Below are 19138 nucleotides of genomic sequence, written 5' to 3'. Positions count from 1 at the left end.
AGATCCAACATATCTTATGCTCGTTTTAGAAAAATGTGTTTGGGGTTGAATTTCTCTCTTTCCCTCTTTCTCTCTCCACATCTCTTAAGTGGAGCATTAGACATCGATTAAATCGAACTTCTAATACATGGTGTAACTTTTAGTTGGCAAGGTGAAGATTTTAATTAGAGTTTGTCCTTAAAAATAGCTCCTGGGTTTGTTTATATATATTGTGTATATTATTATTATATTGTTATATTGTTAATACATATATATTACATATACATTGTTTAGAGAGAGAGAGAGGGAGAGAGAGAGAGAGTATTTTCCTGCTACTCAGGATCAGTTAGGTCTCAGAGGACATTTAATGTGAAAATTGGAAACCCTGAGGAAATCAGCTCTTCAGTGTTTTTCAAATACTTTAGTAAGAAATTTAGAGTAATGTCAAGATTCTCAAAATAACAATAAAAATAATAAATATACAGAGGGGGGATAAAGCAAATGTGTTAAACTGTTAGCATTTGGTGAACTTGGGTGGAAGGTATATGGTGTTCATTGTATTGCTCTTGTAATTGTTTCACAGCTTTAAATTTTTTCAGAATAAAAAACAGAAAATAGGAAAAAAAGCTAAGAAACACTTATTTGTGTGGGTGAAGAACTAGAAACAAATTGAATGTTCAATAATTGGGAAATAGTTAAGACATCTTAAAACATTTGTTCAATAAACTATTAAGTGTCCATTAATGTGATGATGACAAGTGAAAATGATTACGAATAAACAGTGAATGAAAATGGCAGGCTGTAAAACTTTCTGTGGAGTGGAATCTCATTATAGTCGGAAAAAACACACATTCCAGGAAGTAAATAGAAAAGCTACTTTACCAAGATGCTAATGCCTAGGTGTTTGTGTTATGGATGATATTTATTTTCATTGTGTTTTTATGTATTTGCATTTTCCCGAACTTTTTATTATAAATCTCTTCAAACAATCAGAAAATTTGAAAGGCTCATATAGTAAAAGCCATGTACCCTCTGCTTAGATTCAACAATTTTTTCTTTTGGTTTCTTTTGGTGGGAGGGAGTTAGGTTTTCCTTAGTTATTTGTTTATTTCTTAATGGAGATACTGGGGATTGAACGCAGAACCTTGTGCATGCTAAGCATGTGCTCTATCACTGATGTCTATCTACATTTGGAGTTGGCAAACTACAGCCAAGGCCAAATCCAGCTCATTGCCTGTTTTTGTACAACCTTGAGTTAAAGAAGGGTTTTTACATTTTTAAGCAGCAACATTTTAACTGATTTTACAGTTATCTACAAAATAGCCTTGATTTTTGTCTTTTAGTCTGCAAAGCCTAAAATGGTTACTCTTTGATCCTTTACAGAAAAATTTTGCCAAACCTGGATCTAAACACACACGTGCATGCGCGCGCACACGTAAACGCACAGATACAATTTAGCCGAATCATTTGAAAAGCAAGTTGCAGACATTATAATATTTATCCCTCAAATACTTCATTAATGCATCTCCTAAAAATAAAATAATATTCTCACTTAACCATAATACTATTATCACACCAACAAATGAACAATTATTTAATAATACTATAAAATACCCACCCATATGCAGATTTGTATGATTGTATTTGCAAATTTTACAAAATGAAAATACAAAACTTTATAACAATAAAAATTTTCTTTTCTTATTATAGTAAACATGAATTTTTAGCATCAATTTTATTATACAAGGAATTTAGGAAAATTGCTCTAAGCAGCTACTCCCCTAGTCACTTCAGGTCAAAATTTAATGTTTGCAGGTCAAACATATGCTGCAAAGCATTCAGTATTGGTGGTGGTGTTGTTTCTATAGTTGTACAGGAAAAAGTATGATGCTGTGTAAATTTTTTGCATTTAAAAATATAATCTCTAATATCTCTAGTAATTTTTGAAGCTAAGTGATTGGTGTATGGGAGTTTGCCATACTATTCCTTCTCCCATTTTTGTGTATGGTTGAAAATTTCCATAAGAAAAATATACGTAAGTACGTATCACTATAGTAATAGTCTTGATTCATGACCTACATCTGCTAAGACAGAGTTGCATTTAAAGTATGTTAGAATGCTAAAACTTAGATGTGAAAACTGCGTGTGTGTTTGTATGAACCTTTTATTTTGGAATAGGAAACATGGTAGTTATGGCAAACAAAACATAGAAAGATTGGCTTAAAAATTTGAATGGATTTTGAGAAAAGGCTACTTTGTCCTTTGGGAGTCTTGTTTTTGTAAACATTTCATTTTTTGCGGGATGTGAATCATGCGTTGGGAGTCACCTGATTTAGCTGTGGTATAACTAAGTTTGGAGGGCTTAGGGGACACTCTGTTTTTAAATTTTCCCACCGCCAATCATGATTATGGTTACATGAGCTTCGTGTCTTGAAAAAAGAGATCTGTGTCCCAAAGCTCTGGAATTATTTAAACCATGTACTTTGTAAGCTCATCTTTGTTCTGTTTGAGCCATAATGTTATGTCTGCTTCTACCACAATCATATGGATAGGGAACTGCCAGGTCAGGCCCTCTCCCATCATGCAACAGTGTAGAATCTGCTTGACAAAGCTCATTGAAAGATCAAACAAATCCTTTCTCCTTGCTTTATGAAGAGGTCAAAGATAAATATTCTAGTGCATGTTTTTAAAAAGTGCAGATAATCACACTGTGTTTTTTAGTAAGGAGAAAGTATTAATAAATTTGGAAGAGAGTTATAGGGAGCCCTTGAAAACTTGCGCTATTTTTGCAAACATAAAGCACAGATTTTTAATGTGATCAATGAGATACAAAGAGAAAACATATTAATTATAGAGTGTTAAATTCAGGGCAGCCAGATATGCTTGAATTTGCATAATATTCAGTTTTTTGGGGAAAGAAACTGTCATGGAACATTTTCTTCCCATTGAGTAGGAAATGTACATTTATTTCCCCTTCCCCTTTGTTCTCCTTATTATATGATATTCTATTTTCTGGCATTTCTTTATTATATCAATATAAAATCTATTTATATATGTTGCACTTCATTTGGGCTCATGAAGCAGCTTTTCATCTGTTAATGTCATTTCTCTAACAGTGTCTTCTTTTCTTCATCGTCTCAGCATACATTTACTGCCTATAGTACATTCTTATCACTCACAGTATTGTGGTATTCTGCAGAGTCACCAGGAACACTGAATTAGCAATACTAAACCACTGCTCTTAGGGAAAATATAAGGATAGGGTCCTGACAGTCTCTGGTTACAACATTTTTGTTAATCAATCAATATATGGCCTTGTTTTGTGTATTTTTTGTTTAAGGAGACTTTATATAATATATATTGTTGATTTATTCACATTGAACTCACAGCCAACAGCACTAAAACTCATGCCTGAAGGAAACTTATCTAACACACATGCTTTCTCTGGAAGGCATGTCACAGCTCCTTGCCCTTCGGAATACGGGACAGCACTTCAGCACTATGGTTGTGGGTCATTGTAAACAGCACAGTCACCAACAAAAGCACAAAGTTGTGAAAAATGTGGCACTAAATAGACACGTGAATAGTAGGAGAGCTGAGACAAGAAGGCAGAGCACTCTCTTGTTGGCTCTTAGCTGGGGACGTGTGAGTTGGGTGACTCAACATTTTCACTCTCTGCATGTTTACAGAAGTGCCCCTAACATTGTTTTGAGGGTGACAAATACATTTTATTAAATCCTCAAATATGGAATTCATGAATAATGAGGATTGACTGTATTTGCAGTTACTCTGCTGAAATCTGAGGACTCAAAGTTGAGTAGGACTTGGTTGTTATGCTTAGGTAGCTCAGAATCAGTGGCAAGGTGATAAGCACTGTAACTCAGCTATGGGCAAGATGTTGTTAAAATTTAAGGGAAAAGCATCAGCTCTCTCAGGATTCGCTGTGGAATAGTGAGAAGAGGAATCTATTTGGAAGTCAGGCTTGAGCATCACATCCAGCTCTGTCAGGAAATAGCCGTGTGACTATGTCTAAGTCATTTAAAACTTTGAGTCTCAGTCTCTTACAGGAGAAATGAGGATGGGAACACCTGCCTTCCAGAACTGCCGTGAGGAAAGCATGTAATACTGCTTAGACAGTAGTAGGTTCTCAGTTAGGTGCTTGTGGTTGGTGCAGGGAGGGGCAGCTCTACAGAGAAGGTGACATTTGAACTGAACCTTGAGGCATGAGAAGGGTGCCCACGGGCACCACTGGTGGCGGGGCATCGGACTTCTAAGCGCTTTGTGGTTTCATACTTTTTATTCCCCTTTCTAGTCACGTGCGGTGCTGGGAACGTGGTACTCACTCAGTTAATAAATGCTGACAGGTTGGTGAGTGAGTGAGTAAAAGGGGAAGGTTACCTTTTTTGATTTCTTTGGTATCTGCTTCTTCGCCAAACCACCTGTTTTCATAACCACACAGATGTTTGGCATGTCATACACCAATCTTTGGAGATTTACTCTGCAGTACTTGGACAACAGAAGCTACATACTTCAGTTAGGAGTTGTATGCTTCCAGTTTGATTTTGAGTAACAGTGTGGCTGGAAAATGAAAGATAGGAAGAAAGAAGATAAGAAAATATGTGTGTGTGTGTGTGTGTGTATGGGTGTCAGTGGGTTTGTGTGTCTGTAGGTGGGTGTCGGGGAGAGAGAGAAGTGACATGCGTCAGTGTGGATGAATCTTAGCAGTGTAATATTTGGTGAAATAGTAATTCCCCAAAGAATGTATGCAAACATATCATCCACAGAAACTGGGCGGCGCCATAACCAAGGGATCAAAGCTAACGTCATCCACAAGGGGTCTCTGGATGTGATTTACTGAGAGGAACATAGCACATAGCATGACTTCTCTGGTATTCCTGCCAAAAATGTATATCCTGAATGTAATTGAAAGGAAACATCAGAAGAACCCAAAATGAGTGACATTAATAAAATGCTAGACAGATATTAAAAGTCATGAAGAGCAAAGAATGGCTGAAGAAGTGTTTCAGATTAAAGAAGACTAAAGACACAATAACTGAGTGCCATATGCAATTCTGGATCAGATTTTTTGTACCTGAAAACATTGCTATAAATGCTATTGTTGGGACAGTTGACAAAACTTAAAAATGGACTGTTGATAAAATATAAGTATAGTATCAAGGTTACATTTCCTCATTTGTGGTTATGTAAGAGATTTTTCCTTGTCCTTACGAAATACGCATCTGTTGTTTTAAGGGGTAAAGCGGCAAGATATATGCAACCTATTTTCAAATGAGTTGGGGAATAATAACTATAAACAAGCAAATTCATATATAAAAATAAATAGTATATATCAGTAAGGTTGTATGGGAGTTCTGTGTACTGTCCTTGAAACTTTTTTTGTAAGTTTGAACTTATTTCAAAATAAAAAGTAAAGAATATCTATAAAATAAGGGTAAAGCAAAGAAAAAAAGTAGATACAGCAATAATAGCTTTTCATAAACTTAAAAAAATAGAGTAAAACGCTTTTTAGAACTACACGTTGAAACGATAAAACTGTATACAAATAACGGAAGGAATGATGGCTAGGATTCAGCATGGTGGCTATGCTGGGTGAGGGTTCCAAGGGGAGGATAGAAGGCTACCAAATGTTCTGCTGTAGGATATTGTGAGATCTCCCTTTTTGTTTCAATGATTGTTAGATTCATGAGTGCTTATTACCTTGTTAAAAATAAGTAATTAGAAAAAGCATGAACCCAATAAAAGAGGGCCCATGTATGGAACTTGCTGAGAGCGTCATGAAACATACCAGTGATTAATCTATTTGTTTTTATCTGAGGTCAATTAAAAAATAGACAAGAAGTGAGAGAAAGAGCAAGGAGGGTAGAGGAAAGAGAGAAATAGAGAAATCAAAGAGCAGGAAAAGAAAGGGACATAGGTCTTTTGAAGGAAAAGAAAAAATTAAAACAAGTTTAGAGAAAATAAACTGAAGAAGTAGTGAGAAAAGACTGAGCATATTACTAAGAGAAGAGAAGAACGGATTGGAAGAAGTCGTAAGAATGAGAAATAGGAATGCTGAGGCAGAAGAAAAGCCTAAATGGTGTTTCTGAACCGCAAGAGGGACACTCTGTCTCCACAGAAGAGTGTCAGCCAAAGGGCCAGATTCCAGGAAAGGGTGATGTGGTTACACAACACACTAAGGTTTGGTCTAACAGAAGGCTGACACTCAGCCAGCTGGGCTTTTCCAAAAACTCGGAGTGTTGTGGTCACTTCTGGCTTCTTCAATGCTCCAAGCCATTAATTAGGGGAACCGCTAGATTAACCCGTGGTCATAATCACTTATGATGAGGGCTTATGCCCAGATGCTTGTCATGGGTAATTGAGGGCGCTCCTCTGGGAGCTGCCATCTTGTTTCAGCCACTGGTACCCAGTGTGGGAATAGTGCATGCTAGGAGCATGCAAGGGGAACTGGGAATTATGCAAAGTGCAGTTGCATTTATCGAGGAGACTTTTGCTCCTAATAATCATCCTGCAGCCTCTGGGTGCTCCATGATGACTGATAATGATTGACTGGCCTTGTCAGCATTGATGTTACCAGAATGCTCTGGAAATCTTCAAGCAGTCTCACTGGTTCAGTCCGTCCTCTGTTTTGCCCTATGGCCTTTGGAAACAAAGCCAGTCAAAGAAAATGCCTCTGCTGGAGAGGGAGGGGCGATTCCTGCTTGCCAGGTGACTCAGTCTGCCCTAGTGAGGGAGAAAACAAGGACTTCTATGAGCTGGTCTTTTCTGTGACTGTGCCTCACTTTGGATGTGTTCCTGTCATGCTGAGCTAATCACAGCTCTCTGAACAAATGTTGATTTCCTCTTATCACTCCCTCCCTCTATTTAGAATTTCTATTTCCCTGCTTCTCTCAATCTGAGGGACAAATAATTTTTTTTAAGTTAAATAAATACTCTGTTCTAGTGGTACTTCTTCCATAAAACTTTCCTGATATCCCACGTCCCTGCCCCATCCCACATATGCCCAGGGTCTCTCACCACTTGGGAATGTGTTCTTTGGATGTCTTTCAAAGCATGAGACCACTTCACTGCATTGATTTGCTTATATGTCTTTTTTCTTTTACTTCTGTCCTTTGAGGGTAGACCATTAAAATCAATGCTCAGTGAACGTTGAGAAGCTCTGTGAATGAATCATAAGGACATATAAGTGCTTTACACACCTTACCTCATTTAAGCCTCACAGCCCTAGAAGGTGGTTACCATTATTATTAATCCTGTCCTTCCAGATGAGGAAAACAGGCTCTCAGAAGTTATTTATCCAAGGTCATACTATTATTAAGTCACAGAAGTTGGATTTAAACCTAGTAGTCTGACTTCAGAGTCCTCCCGTGACAGCACTACCTCCCAAACAATCATGATAGTTACAAGTGAATCAAGGTGCTGAGAGCACTTCTACCCACTGTAAGTATTTCCAGGCTCAGTGTAATCATAACACAATGTCTAACAGTGGTAGATGTTCACAAAATCTGAGACATAGGCTTGGCCTCAAGGAGTCTGAACCGCTTGAGAAACTCCAACAAATATTTGAAACAATGCAAAGTAAATAGGCACTCATCTAGGTATGTATGTTTGGCACTTCTGTGTACAAAGTTGCCATAAATTGTGAGGACTAGAAAGAAAAATGAACATAATAACTATGCCATCCTAATTTTCTAGGATGGGCTGGATCTTTTTAAATGACAGCTTTATTGAAATATACCCTATATTCATATGCCATAAAATTCACTCTTTTAAAGTCTACAATTCAGTGGTTTTAAGCACATTTACAGAGTTGTGCAACCATTACCACCAGCTAATTTTAGAACATTTTCATCACCCCAAGAGGAAATCCTGCACCCATTAGTGGTCATTTTCCCTTCCCCGACAACTCATTGAACCCCCGACAACCACTAATCTACTTTCTGTCTCTGTGGATTTGCCTCTTTGCAAAGTGGATTTCTTTTCTGTGAAATCTATTCTATTTGCAGGAATGGTCAAGCTGATGATCCTAAGACTCACGGGAATGCAGGGGACCCAGAACAGTCAAAATATCTTTAAGAAGAACACTATGACCTTTCATGTCTGGTTTCTTTCACTTAGCATAATGTTTTCATCCATGTTGTAATATATATCAATACTTCATTCTTTTTTTTTTTTTTACTTGAAAATACTGGATTTAGTAGAAAATATCACATTGTAAACAAGTCCACTGATCCATTAGCTTAAAACAGAATAACAGCATAATCACGTATAAAAGGTGAAGATGAAATGCTGGTACCAAACACGGCACTTAAAGAGAGGCCCGAGCCAGGCTCTGAAGGATCTTTCCCAGAAATAGAGGCAGCAGCAGCTTTAAACAGGCACAAAAGTAGGGAGAAGGAGGTGCAGCATGTAAACCATCAAGGCCTAAGAGTAAAAGGAAGGCAGAGCAATAGACTCATCTCGTGAACAAGGATGAAGGGGCAAAAGCAGTGTGATTCCTGATGTCCAGGGGACATCAGACCATGCCACAGGAACCTGGAGGGGTTAGATGGGCAGGGTCTTCTACGTGGGGAAAAGATATTAGGCAACTTCAGAAGCAGTTGATATGCTTTTGGCACTCAACTCTTGGGGACACAGGAGAACTTGTCACTTGTGTGTTGTTTCTAAACTCATAATTGAGCTGCTTGCCCCGGCCCCATCACCTTGCTGAACACAGCAGTGAATCTTGGCGGTGTCTGTTGCCCAGTGGACTGCCTACTTATGAATGAGTATGTAAGAGAGGTGCCATGGTGAGACTTTGGAACAAAACACAGGGCTCTGGTAGGAAAAGGGTTTCCGCCTTCCTCCCGTTACTGGAGGGCCCCTGAGGGAAGGGAGTTTGATGTGGCTGGGCCCCTTGGGGCTCTGAGTTTATTAGCAAAAGCCTTCTCTTTAGCCACCCAAATCCTCCCCCAAGGAGTCCTCGGAGTTCATGGAAAGGCCAACTGAGAGAACAGAAAAAAAAAAAACCAACTGGGCAAGAAAGTACGGGATAGTCTGCTTCCCATGGCACTTGTGACTGACCAGGGAGACTGCTGCCTTGTACTGATTTTAGACATTGAGGGTGTTTTTTCCTTAATCTGGAACCGATTTTCAAAGAAGGGACAGGCCTGCTCAACAGGGGCTCTCGAGATGCTCCAAAGGGGTTTTGTCCAATGTTCATAAACTCCTAGCTCCCTCCCAATTGAGAATCAGTACCCACAATGATAGAAAATCCTAACAGGAGTATCAGTGAACAGTGTCAGAGGCAGAAGAAAAAGCTAAAAAACCCTAATCAGTAGGCAGACATCAAAATTATGGAGTGATTTTTTTTTTTTCTGATTAAGAGTAAGTTACAAACAAGTAGCTAAACTCCGTGCCAGGCTCCACACTGCAGAGCCAAGAACAAGTTCACCCACTTATCTGGGGTAACCATACTAGACTGAAGAGATACAGTTCTGTCCTCCCGAAGACAATGTCCAGAAAGACCCGCCTGTCCCAGTGAGGCACTTGACACTAGCAGCAGCACAGGCTAATCACTGTACGGCTTCATAGAAGACTGGCTTTTTTCTGGTTTTTTTTTCTCTTTGATATTGCACAAGCAATCCACCAAGTTGTGAACAGGCATTAAATCTTTGAAATACTTGATGGTCTTCACTTTCAACTCCAGGGTGGCATCCTCGTCACACACACTGTGTGTGCAGACATGGTCCACTATGGTTCACCCCCTCCTTGATGGCCTTGTACAGAACAAATGCCTTGTGAGCACCTGTGACGAGGGTCATCACCTCTCCGGCATCAATGACAGCACCTACACCCACTGTCAGGGCCACAGTGGGAACCTTGGCAAGATCTCCATCAAGGAACCTAGCATTGGCCAGGATGGTGTCCATGGCCAGCATCTTCACACGGGTCCTGGACACCAGACTGGAGCCCAGCTGGTTGAAGGCAATGTGTTGGGCGGGGCCAATTCCTCTAAGAAACAGCTCCATCCCACCCGCAACCTTGATCTTCTCTTCAAAGGTGTCACGCTCAGCTTGCAGGTCAGCTGCGTTCCCATCCAGAATGTGGGTGTTTTCTGAGTGGATGTCAGTGTGCTTGAAGTTATTCCACATGAAGGAGTGGTAGCTCTCCGGGTGGTCTCGAAGGCCCACGTACTCGTCCACGTTGAAAGTCTTTACATATTTGAAGGACAGATCTCTGTTCTTATAGGACTCAATCAGCTTCTGGTAGCAGCCAAGTGGGGTGCTCCCAGTGGAGAGCCCCAGGGTGAAGAACTTGTCTGGGTGATGCAGTTCCTGATGTACTTGGCCGCCCACTCACTGGTCTAGAGTGGTGAGTTTCATCTCATCACGGTCACCGCCCCCAGCTGCAGTAGCGACTGCGCTGGCCACCAGCTCTGCGAGGGTCACATGGCTACAGGTCATGTGACTGCAGGTCATGCAGATGTTCCACCAGCAGGGCTGACTCTGAGGAGCCTCGGCTTCAGGGAAGACTCTGCCCAGCGGGCCAGGGGCACCCACCCTCTCATCTTCTCTCAGGAGCTGTGCAGGCCCAAGACCTTCATTCCTTTTGATGACTGAAACATATTCCTTTGTAAGAATATACACATTTTGTTGATGCCTTTATCTGTTGAAGGATAACTGGATTACTTCTACTTTTTGGTTATTATGAATAATGCTTCTGTGAACATGTGTGTACAAGTTTTTGTGTGGAAGTGTATTTTGACTTCTCTTAAGTATACACCTTGGAGTGGAATTGCTAGGTTATAATGGCAACTCTGTTTTACTTTTTGAAGAACTGCCAGACTGTTTTTCAAAGTGGCTACACCATGTTATATTCCCTCCAGCAATGTATGGCAATTCAAATTTCTCCACATCTTTGCCAACACTTGTTGTTATCTTTTTGATTATAGTCATCTTAGTGGGTGTGAAGTGGTATCTCTTTGTGGTTTCAATTTGTATTTCCCTGATGCCTTAGCATTTCTCATGTGCTTGTTGGCCATTTGTGTGTCTTCTTTGGGAATGTGTTTACTCAAGTCCTTTGCCCATTTTTTAATTGGGTTGTTTGTCATTTTATTGTTGAGTTGTAGGAGTTCATTTATTCCACATACTAAACCTTTATCTGATGATTTGCAAATGTTTTCTCCCATTCTGCAGGTTGTCTTTTCACTTTCTTGATAATGTCCTTGATGGGCAGAAGTTTTTAATTTGATGAAGTCCAACTTACCTCCTGTGTCTTTTGTTGCTCATGCTTCTGGTGTCATATCTCAGAATGACATTGCCAAATCTGAGATCATGAAGAGTTCCCCTCTTAGAAGGTTTTCTTCTAGGAGTTTTATGGTTTTAGCTCTTTACAACATTGATCCACTTTTAGTTGATTTTTGTATATTCTGTGTGGTAGGGATACAACTTTATTCTTTTGCCTATGGGTATTGAGTGATCCAGGATCATTTGTTGAAGAGACTGTCCTTTCTTCAATGAATGTTTTTGGCACTCTTGTCAAAAAGCAGTTGGTTCTAGATATATGGACTTATTTCTGGTATATAAACCAGGCCATAGATACAGGGGTCTATTTATCCTGTTGATCTGTATGTTTAGCTTTATGCCAATATCACATTGTTTTGATTACTGTAACTTTTGAAACTGGGAAATGTGAATTCTCTAATTTTATTCTTTTTCAATATTATTTTGGCTGTTCTGGGTCCCTTGCATTTCCATTTGAGTCTTAGGATCATCAGCATATCAATTTCTGCAAAACAAGGTAGCTGGGATTGTTGAGTTTATGTTGAATACAAAAATCAGTTTGGGGAGTATTGCTGTTTTACAATATTAGGTCTTCTGATCCATGAATACAGGAGGTGTTTCAATTATTTAGGTCTTCTTTAAGTTTTTTAATGATGCTTTGTAGTTTTCAGTGTATAATTCTTGCACTTCTTTTATTAAATTCATTCTTGAGGATTTTATTATTTTTGATGCTATTGTAAATTGAATTGTTCTTTAAATTTCATTTTTGTATTGTTCATTGATAGTGTATAGAAATACAATTGATTTTTTTTTATATTGATCTTCTATTCTGCAACTTTGCTGACTCAATTATTAATTCTAAATTTTTTTGGGGGGTGCAAATTCATTAGATTTTCTATATACAAGATCATGTCATCTGTGAATAGAGATAATTTTACTTCCTTTTCAGCCTGGATGCTTTTATTTCTTTTTCTTGCCTAATTGCTCTGGTTAGAGCCTCTAGTACGATGATGACTAGAAGTGATGAGAGCAGACATTCTAGTCTTGTTCTTGATTGTAGAGGGAAACTATTTAGTCCATTTACATTTAATATAATTGCTGATAAGGTAGGATTTATGCCTGTCATCTGCTGTTTGTTTTCTATATAGCTTATACCCTTTTTGTTCCTCTAATTCTTCATTGCCTTCTTTTTTGTTAAATTGATACATTCTGTTGTTTCTTTTTCTGTGTTTTATTAATTATTTTTTTAGAAGTTGCCCTGAGGATTACAGTTAACATCTTAACATAAAACAATCTAATTTTCATTCATAGCAATTTAATTTTCATAGTATATAAAACTTTGCTGATAGGCTATATTTAATATAATATTATTCTTTTCAAAAAAGATGAGTTGTTAATTATGTTTTATTTTAATATCCTTTTAAGACTTTTTATGTAATTCTATGTCAGGCCATGTGTTTCTTGTTTCAAAGAACTTTTAATTTAGTTGAGGAGAAAACACAGACATATGTGAAAAGTCAGATGGCAGTGAAATCTTTGAATACTAATTCAAGGCAATAACAGACATGAGTGACATCTAATTTGTTGGTGTACAGTTTTACACCAACACATGTTTAGATAGGAAATGTGTAGTGGCTTAATGACAGACATGTCAGAAAAATTAGAGTTGGTGTGAGACTCATGGCCCAAGTTGGTCAAGGACAAATTCAGAGTTGGAATTTGACCTAGTATATGTGGAGGTGTACAAAGTTGTTGAGATGTAAGGAGAATGAATGGGAACTCACTAAGCTGGCCTTTGTCTTTTCAATGAAACAGGGGCTGAGGCCACCTGTTCACAAGTCCATGGCACCTAGAATGTTGCCTGACAGATTGTAAGTGCTTAGTAAATATTTACCAGATGACCAAATGAGTGAGTTTGGTTGAATACCAGTCAGGAGTATATTTCAACCTTGGAAGAGAGGAGATACAGTCTGAAACATCTACTTTGGACTACCAGCTAGGTAATCAATACAGTGGGAAGTAGCCATTAAGCCATCTGAGTAACAGTTGGCTTCCATGAGGGGAATTAAATTGCCGGCATCTTTAAACCACTGCTGTTATGCCTATGAGTTTTCAAGAATCAGGGACATCACAAGATTTCCACTTTTACTTAAAAAAATTCTGTACATCCATAGTCTTTTCTGGTAGTTCAGAGAAATTAAAGGTAGACACTGTATATACTTGTATATTTCAGTGTTGGAAGAATGGGGTGGCAAAGTTTCTGCAGGTTTTGAGAGGGGAGATAATAGGAGATGCATGGGAACATTGCCTGGAAATCTGAAATGGCCTTACTATTGTTTTCCTTTCTTAAGTTCCCTTTCTAGTCCTTGACTCTCCAGGGTCATCAACATCAGAAAATTTCAGTAGTTCCAGCAAATATCCGCAAAAATAAATGAACAAAATTTATTTTTAAGGGGTTAAACATGTTTATGTTAACTCTTTAATGTAGTATTTGCTAAAGGTTCTGTAAATCTTTGGATAGGGTTTACTTTAAGAAATTTGCATCGTCCTTCTATTTCTTGGTCACTGGAGAAAGGAACTAGTTAAAAGATTGAGAGTTCTGAGGTTAAATTCATCTTTTACTGCAGTTGCAAAGCCAGTAGGGGGAGCAGTGCACCTATCCTTTGATTTCTAGGATTGACAATAAGTGCATAGGCTGGATATTACTCAAATTGCCTAGATTTCATCTAGAGAGAAAGGAGTCTGGGACTGTGATTTGATCTTTGACAATCATGATTTTGTGTTAAGGAATTAGCAGAGTTACAGAGTTCCTTTATTACCACTGGAGAATGTTGATGAGGGTGCTGTATAAAGACGGGTTTTTTTGTTTGTTTGTTTGTTTTGCTTTCCTGGTGAAAAGTCATTTGAACATTTTGTACCAATTCCACAAAAAAACTGACCTAAGTAAACTCATCAACTGGATTAGATTCTGGGCATCCAGGATTGCTTGCGTAATAGGTTGGGCATTTTCGCTAATCCTTGAAATCTTTGATGTGGCTGCAGAGTGGAGCTGGGATGCATTCTTCCTTCCTGTCTCATCAGCTCCCATTCCATGGGTCTCCAATGTCTGTGCTGCATCATCTCCACAGCTGACTTAGCAGAGATAGGATGCCTCCTGTTCTCCCCTATCTTGCCTGACTCACCCCCACAGTGTTATTCTTCTCTAGCAACAGGGCGATGGGCTGAGCAAATGAGGGAGCAGCCCCTCCTTGACAGCTCACCTCCTTTTGCAACTGTCTGTTTATGCAACATTTTGCTCTTTCTTTCCTTCTCCATCAGATTCTCCCTATGTTTCTAGTTACATATTCAGAGGGGCTTATGTGGGCTCTTTTCTTTGCCTTCACTTACCTTTTGGCATTGAAATGAATGCTATGGTAATATTATCAGCCCATCTTTTTAAGCAATTCTTTGGGATACAATTCTTTCGATTCACTTTTGGTCTTGTGATATCTCTTGTATTTCTCGAGCAGGTGTTTAAATCTCTCCTTTTAACTTAGCATTTTTCTTGTTTATGCCTTCTGTCTCCAGCTAGAAGGTAAATTAATACTTGTGGCTGGAAAGAAGCTCTTTTGACCTAGGATCTTGGTCTTCTATGTAAGAGTCAAAGCCTTTCTCACTTGGCTAAAAGTGTTTTAGAGGAAAAAAATATAGAAGTCAATACTAACCAATATTCTGCCCTCCACCCTTTTGAAAAAAGAAAAAGGGATTTGTACTTTTGGGGATCAACTTATTTTTCTCCTTTCGTTTGAGAGGTTTTGGTAAGTGTCCAACTCCAATAATATGTTAACATTTTCAGGGTCAATCCAGGTTAAAAAGTAAGTAAACTCTGTTTTCTTCTTGTTCTCTTTGGCTCTTTCTCACTGTCACCTTTAGCCCCCACCCCCTCCCCCATTTCTTTCCTAACAGGTCAGAAGCTGCCCTGTGCTTGTTTCAGGTCAGTATGCTTGGGAGGAGAATTCCAGTCCATTGCTCAGTTAGTCACTAATCACTCTCATGTGACATGCTTTGTGAGATAGACGAACTGTTGGCCATTCTCAAAGTATAGCTATGGTGACAAAATCAGTACAATGTCTCTGGCCATGTATTCAAAAAGGTCTTAAATATAAGAATTTGGGAAGGGCAGTTTTACCCTTTGAGGATAAAACATCCCATCTGTTTTGACCTTGTTTTACAATTGTTTCAGAGGTCAAGAAGGGAACTGGATCTGTCTACTCCCCAACACCAGGGTGAGATGGAAAAACGTTGAGTTTTGAGGCTGTGGGGAAATGGAATAGGTTTGGAGAAAGGCAGAAAGCCAGAGGGTAAGGCTATTATAATAGAAGTGGAAGAACTGAGATCAAGAATTCAGAATGAGGGACCAGGTTTTGTGAGGATTCCAGGTGTGTTTTATGTCCGCAGGAAACGAAGGTAGAAGGGGTTACAGAGAGTGAAGTTAAAAAAATGAACTTACCGTGTCTGAAGAGCCATTACTGTTGAACTGAGAGTTTCAAAGTTTGGTGAGGGAAGTTCAGTTCATCATTCTGCTCTGAGAAACAGCAGTCTTACTGCCTTCGTGACTGCTTTGTCCGATATTTATTTAACTGTTACAGCTCTTGCTTGTTGTATGTATACTTTGTATATGTTTCCCCATGTTTATCAATCATGTGTCCTTTGATTTTAGGCTCATCACTTACAGACTGCATAACCTGGCTTCTGATTTTTTTAAAAAAAACTTAGTTTTACTTTCATTGTTTTTATTTAGTCCATTTAGTTTTGTTATAGATTTTCTTTTTGTCTCATTTTTTTCTAGTCTTCCCCCTTTCCTTTTAAAAAAAATTCTTCTTTCTTGATATCCTTTGGATTTAGCTTTTGTTTGTTTTTACTTTTTTTCTAATTCTATTTTTGTTTGGAAGTTATATTCTATCTTTAAGTCCTGTCAAAGCGAATTTAATGTATATACTTATCAAAGTTTAAGCTAATCAGTCTCCTTATTGTTCTCTGAAAAAATAAGCCTTAGAATGCTTAAAATATTCACCTCCTTCCCCTTTATACACTATTGCAGTTATAGTTTATCTCCAGAGTGTTTTCTGCCACAAACCAGAGTGTTGTTATTTCAGACAGTGAATTTCTTTATATTTATTTGCCTATTTACTACTAAAGTATCTCTGCTCAGCATTTTTTAACATCCAGTCCTTTTGATCTTGGATAATCCTCTTGCCTGAAGAGTAGTCCTTACAATGTTTTAGTTTATCTGAAAATGTCCTTATTGCACCTCATTCTTGAAAAGTATTTTCCCAGTATTTTATTATGAAGATTTTCAAACATATAGCAAAGTTGAAAGAATGTTATAGTGACTACCCATGTACTAACCACCTGGAGTCTACCATTATTATTTGAAAAGATCATTTGCTGGAACTAGAGTTCCAGGTTGCTGTCATTTTCTTTCATTCAGTATCATCTTTTGGCTTCCAGTGGATGGATATCAAGAAGGCAGCCGTCAGTCCTACTGCCATTTCTCTGTAGATTATCTATCTTCTCTCTCTGGCTGGTTTTTAAAATTCTTTTCATCTCTGACATTCTTCAGTTTCACTGTTATATGTGTGATATATGCTTTGGTTTCATTGAGCCCCATGATCCAAAGACTGTTATCTTTTAGCAATTCTGAAGTCTCATCCATTATGTCTTTAAATATAATTTCTTCTTTATTCTCTCTAATAATTCCTTCTGCAGCTACTTTAAGCTAACCTCTCTACTTTAAGATTCTCTGTACTGTCTAAACACTAAGAATTGGTACTGCAAACCCTAGTGAGGGCCACCTGGTTGAGTACTGATCCCCAAGAGCGATTTCCCCTTCTCTCCCTTCTCTTCAGCTTCAAGGATGGGGTAGGCAGGTTTACATGCCATCCTCTTCCTTGTGATGGAGTTGAGTTCTTTATCACTCTCACTTAGGAGGTATTACCCTGTGTGGGCCTCAGCTTTATGCAGAGATCTTCTGTCACGTTCTCCACCTTGGCAGGACCTGGGCTTTACTCCCTATCTTTTTCTGCACTGCCTTCCTCCTTGCAGACATGAAAGTTGAAACTCAGTGACTCTCGGCATGTGCAGAAAACTTCAGGTAACGACAGATCTGGCATTTCTGTCCTCAGAATTGGGGCCAGTTAAGTAACATATGCACAGAGATTGTGGGTGGACTTGGCTGAATAAAATGGGCAAAAGCCTCATGAGTCATTTCAAGGCGTGGTTATCAGAAACTTAAATCCAAAGGAAAGCTTCTTCCAATCAAATGCTGGAACTTCTGGGGACATCGATTCCCGGATATAACTCACAGTTACTTGACTGTGTCTGTTGATGAGGAAACATAACTTTTAGAAATGATCACTAGTTTAGGTGTACTAGTCCAGAGATAATGTGTTGTCATCCATACAGCAAAATGGGGCTTCCCAAATATCAAGTCAATTCAGAACTTTTATTTCTATTCTAGGTAAGCTTTCTAAGCATTTGGAAACTTTTTTTTTTTTTTTTAGTATCAAGTTGACTTCTTTGGGGAACCAGATGTAATCTCAGGACTTTTAAAAATTCTCATTGTTAGAATTGTGTTTATACTGGCTAAAACTGTGTATATTATTTATAGAAGAAATGATTTGTAAGTGCAGTCTTATCATTCATCATCAATGCTTGATAGTTTCTGTAACTATTTCAGGATGTAAATTAAATATCGCTTGCCACTTGACTACATTTCTTTTGGTAGCTTGTGCCAACTATGTTTTGACCACATCTGAAAAAATTATGTTGTAGTTTGTTCTTTTGGAATATGTAATGTATACTTTGGCAGTTAATGAAAAGAGATACACGTCATGAAGATTTAAGTTTTTAACATCCTTATATCATCTTAATACATGATTCAGTGGAGACACAGATGTATGGACAAAGAGGAACTGTAAGGGAATCTATGCCTTTTACATTAGGAGAATAAAGCAAATGATGAACGTGTCCTAAAGTGCTGTGTTGCTATTTGTATTTCCTAAATCATGGAACTGTGGTGGGTTTTCAGCTAGATTTCACATATAACAAGCCAATAATGAAATCACTATTTTTATAACCATTATTAGTTTGCCACAAGCATAACTTCAGCAGTAACCTCTTATTCTTTTAATGCTTTGTATAGTTCACATTAGATAATTCTTATTGTCTTTTATTCTTTCACCTTGTGGGGTATCAGCACTGTAATCGTGTTCAATAAAAGTAAGAAGTAAATATGTATGTGAACAAACATATGAAACTCATTGAACAAAGTGGAGCTCTTAAAGCATTAACAAATCTCTTAACAATGTCTAATTTATTATCAGAGAACCATTTAGACAATGGGCAATAGGACTGAATAAGTAATTTGAGTACTGCATATTATTTTAGATATTAGTATAATTTCTCACATATAAGCCATTTGTTTTCAAAACTGATTTGTTTAATTTCCAAAATTTATTTTGAAATACACGTATTCTGCCCCCTGGAATGTAAGCTTCATGAGGACAGGGACTTTGGTTTGTTCATCATTAATTTCTAGTTTGGGACATAATAGTCACAAACATTTTTGTCAAGGAACAAGTAAATATTTAATTAGGAATTAATTAATAGTGGAAAAATATTTTAGTAAATAGATGAAATCGAATGTAGTCTTAATTTCAGTCAATATTTCTTCAAAACTGTTTATTTAATATGTTTTGTGGCTATCGGGTTAGGTGCATACAGATTTAAAGCAAGTATATTTTCCTGATGTCTTGTTCTTTTTAATCATTAAATAACGACCCTCTTAATTTGAAATAATTTTTTTGACAAAGTCTCTGTCAAATATTGCTATACTG

General features: G+C 38.0%; 1 pseudogene; it reads right to left on the bottom strand.

Moving 5' to 3' along the window:
- Positions 1-9547: 9547 nt before the first annotated feature.
- Positions 9548-16956, bottom strand: LOC105084716 (glucosamine-6-phosphate isomerase 1-like; annotated as a pseudogene).
- Positions 16957-19138: the final 2182 nt, after the last annotated feature.

Source organism: Camelus dromedarius, chromosome 10 (assembly GCF_036321535.1).
Source record: "Camelus dromedarius isolate mCamDro1 chromosome 10, mCamDro1.pat, whole genome shotgun sequence".
Lineage (NCBI taxonomy): Eukaryota > Metazoa > Chordata > Mammalia > Artiodactyla > Camelidae > Camelus > Camelus dromedarius.
The sequence above is the reverse complement of the archived record's forward strand: the minus strand, read 5'-3'. Positions and strand labels throughout refer to the sequence as shown.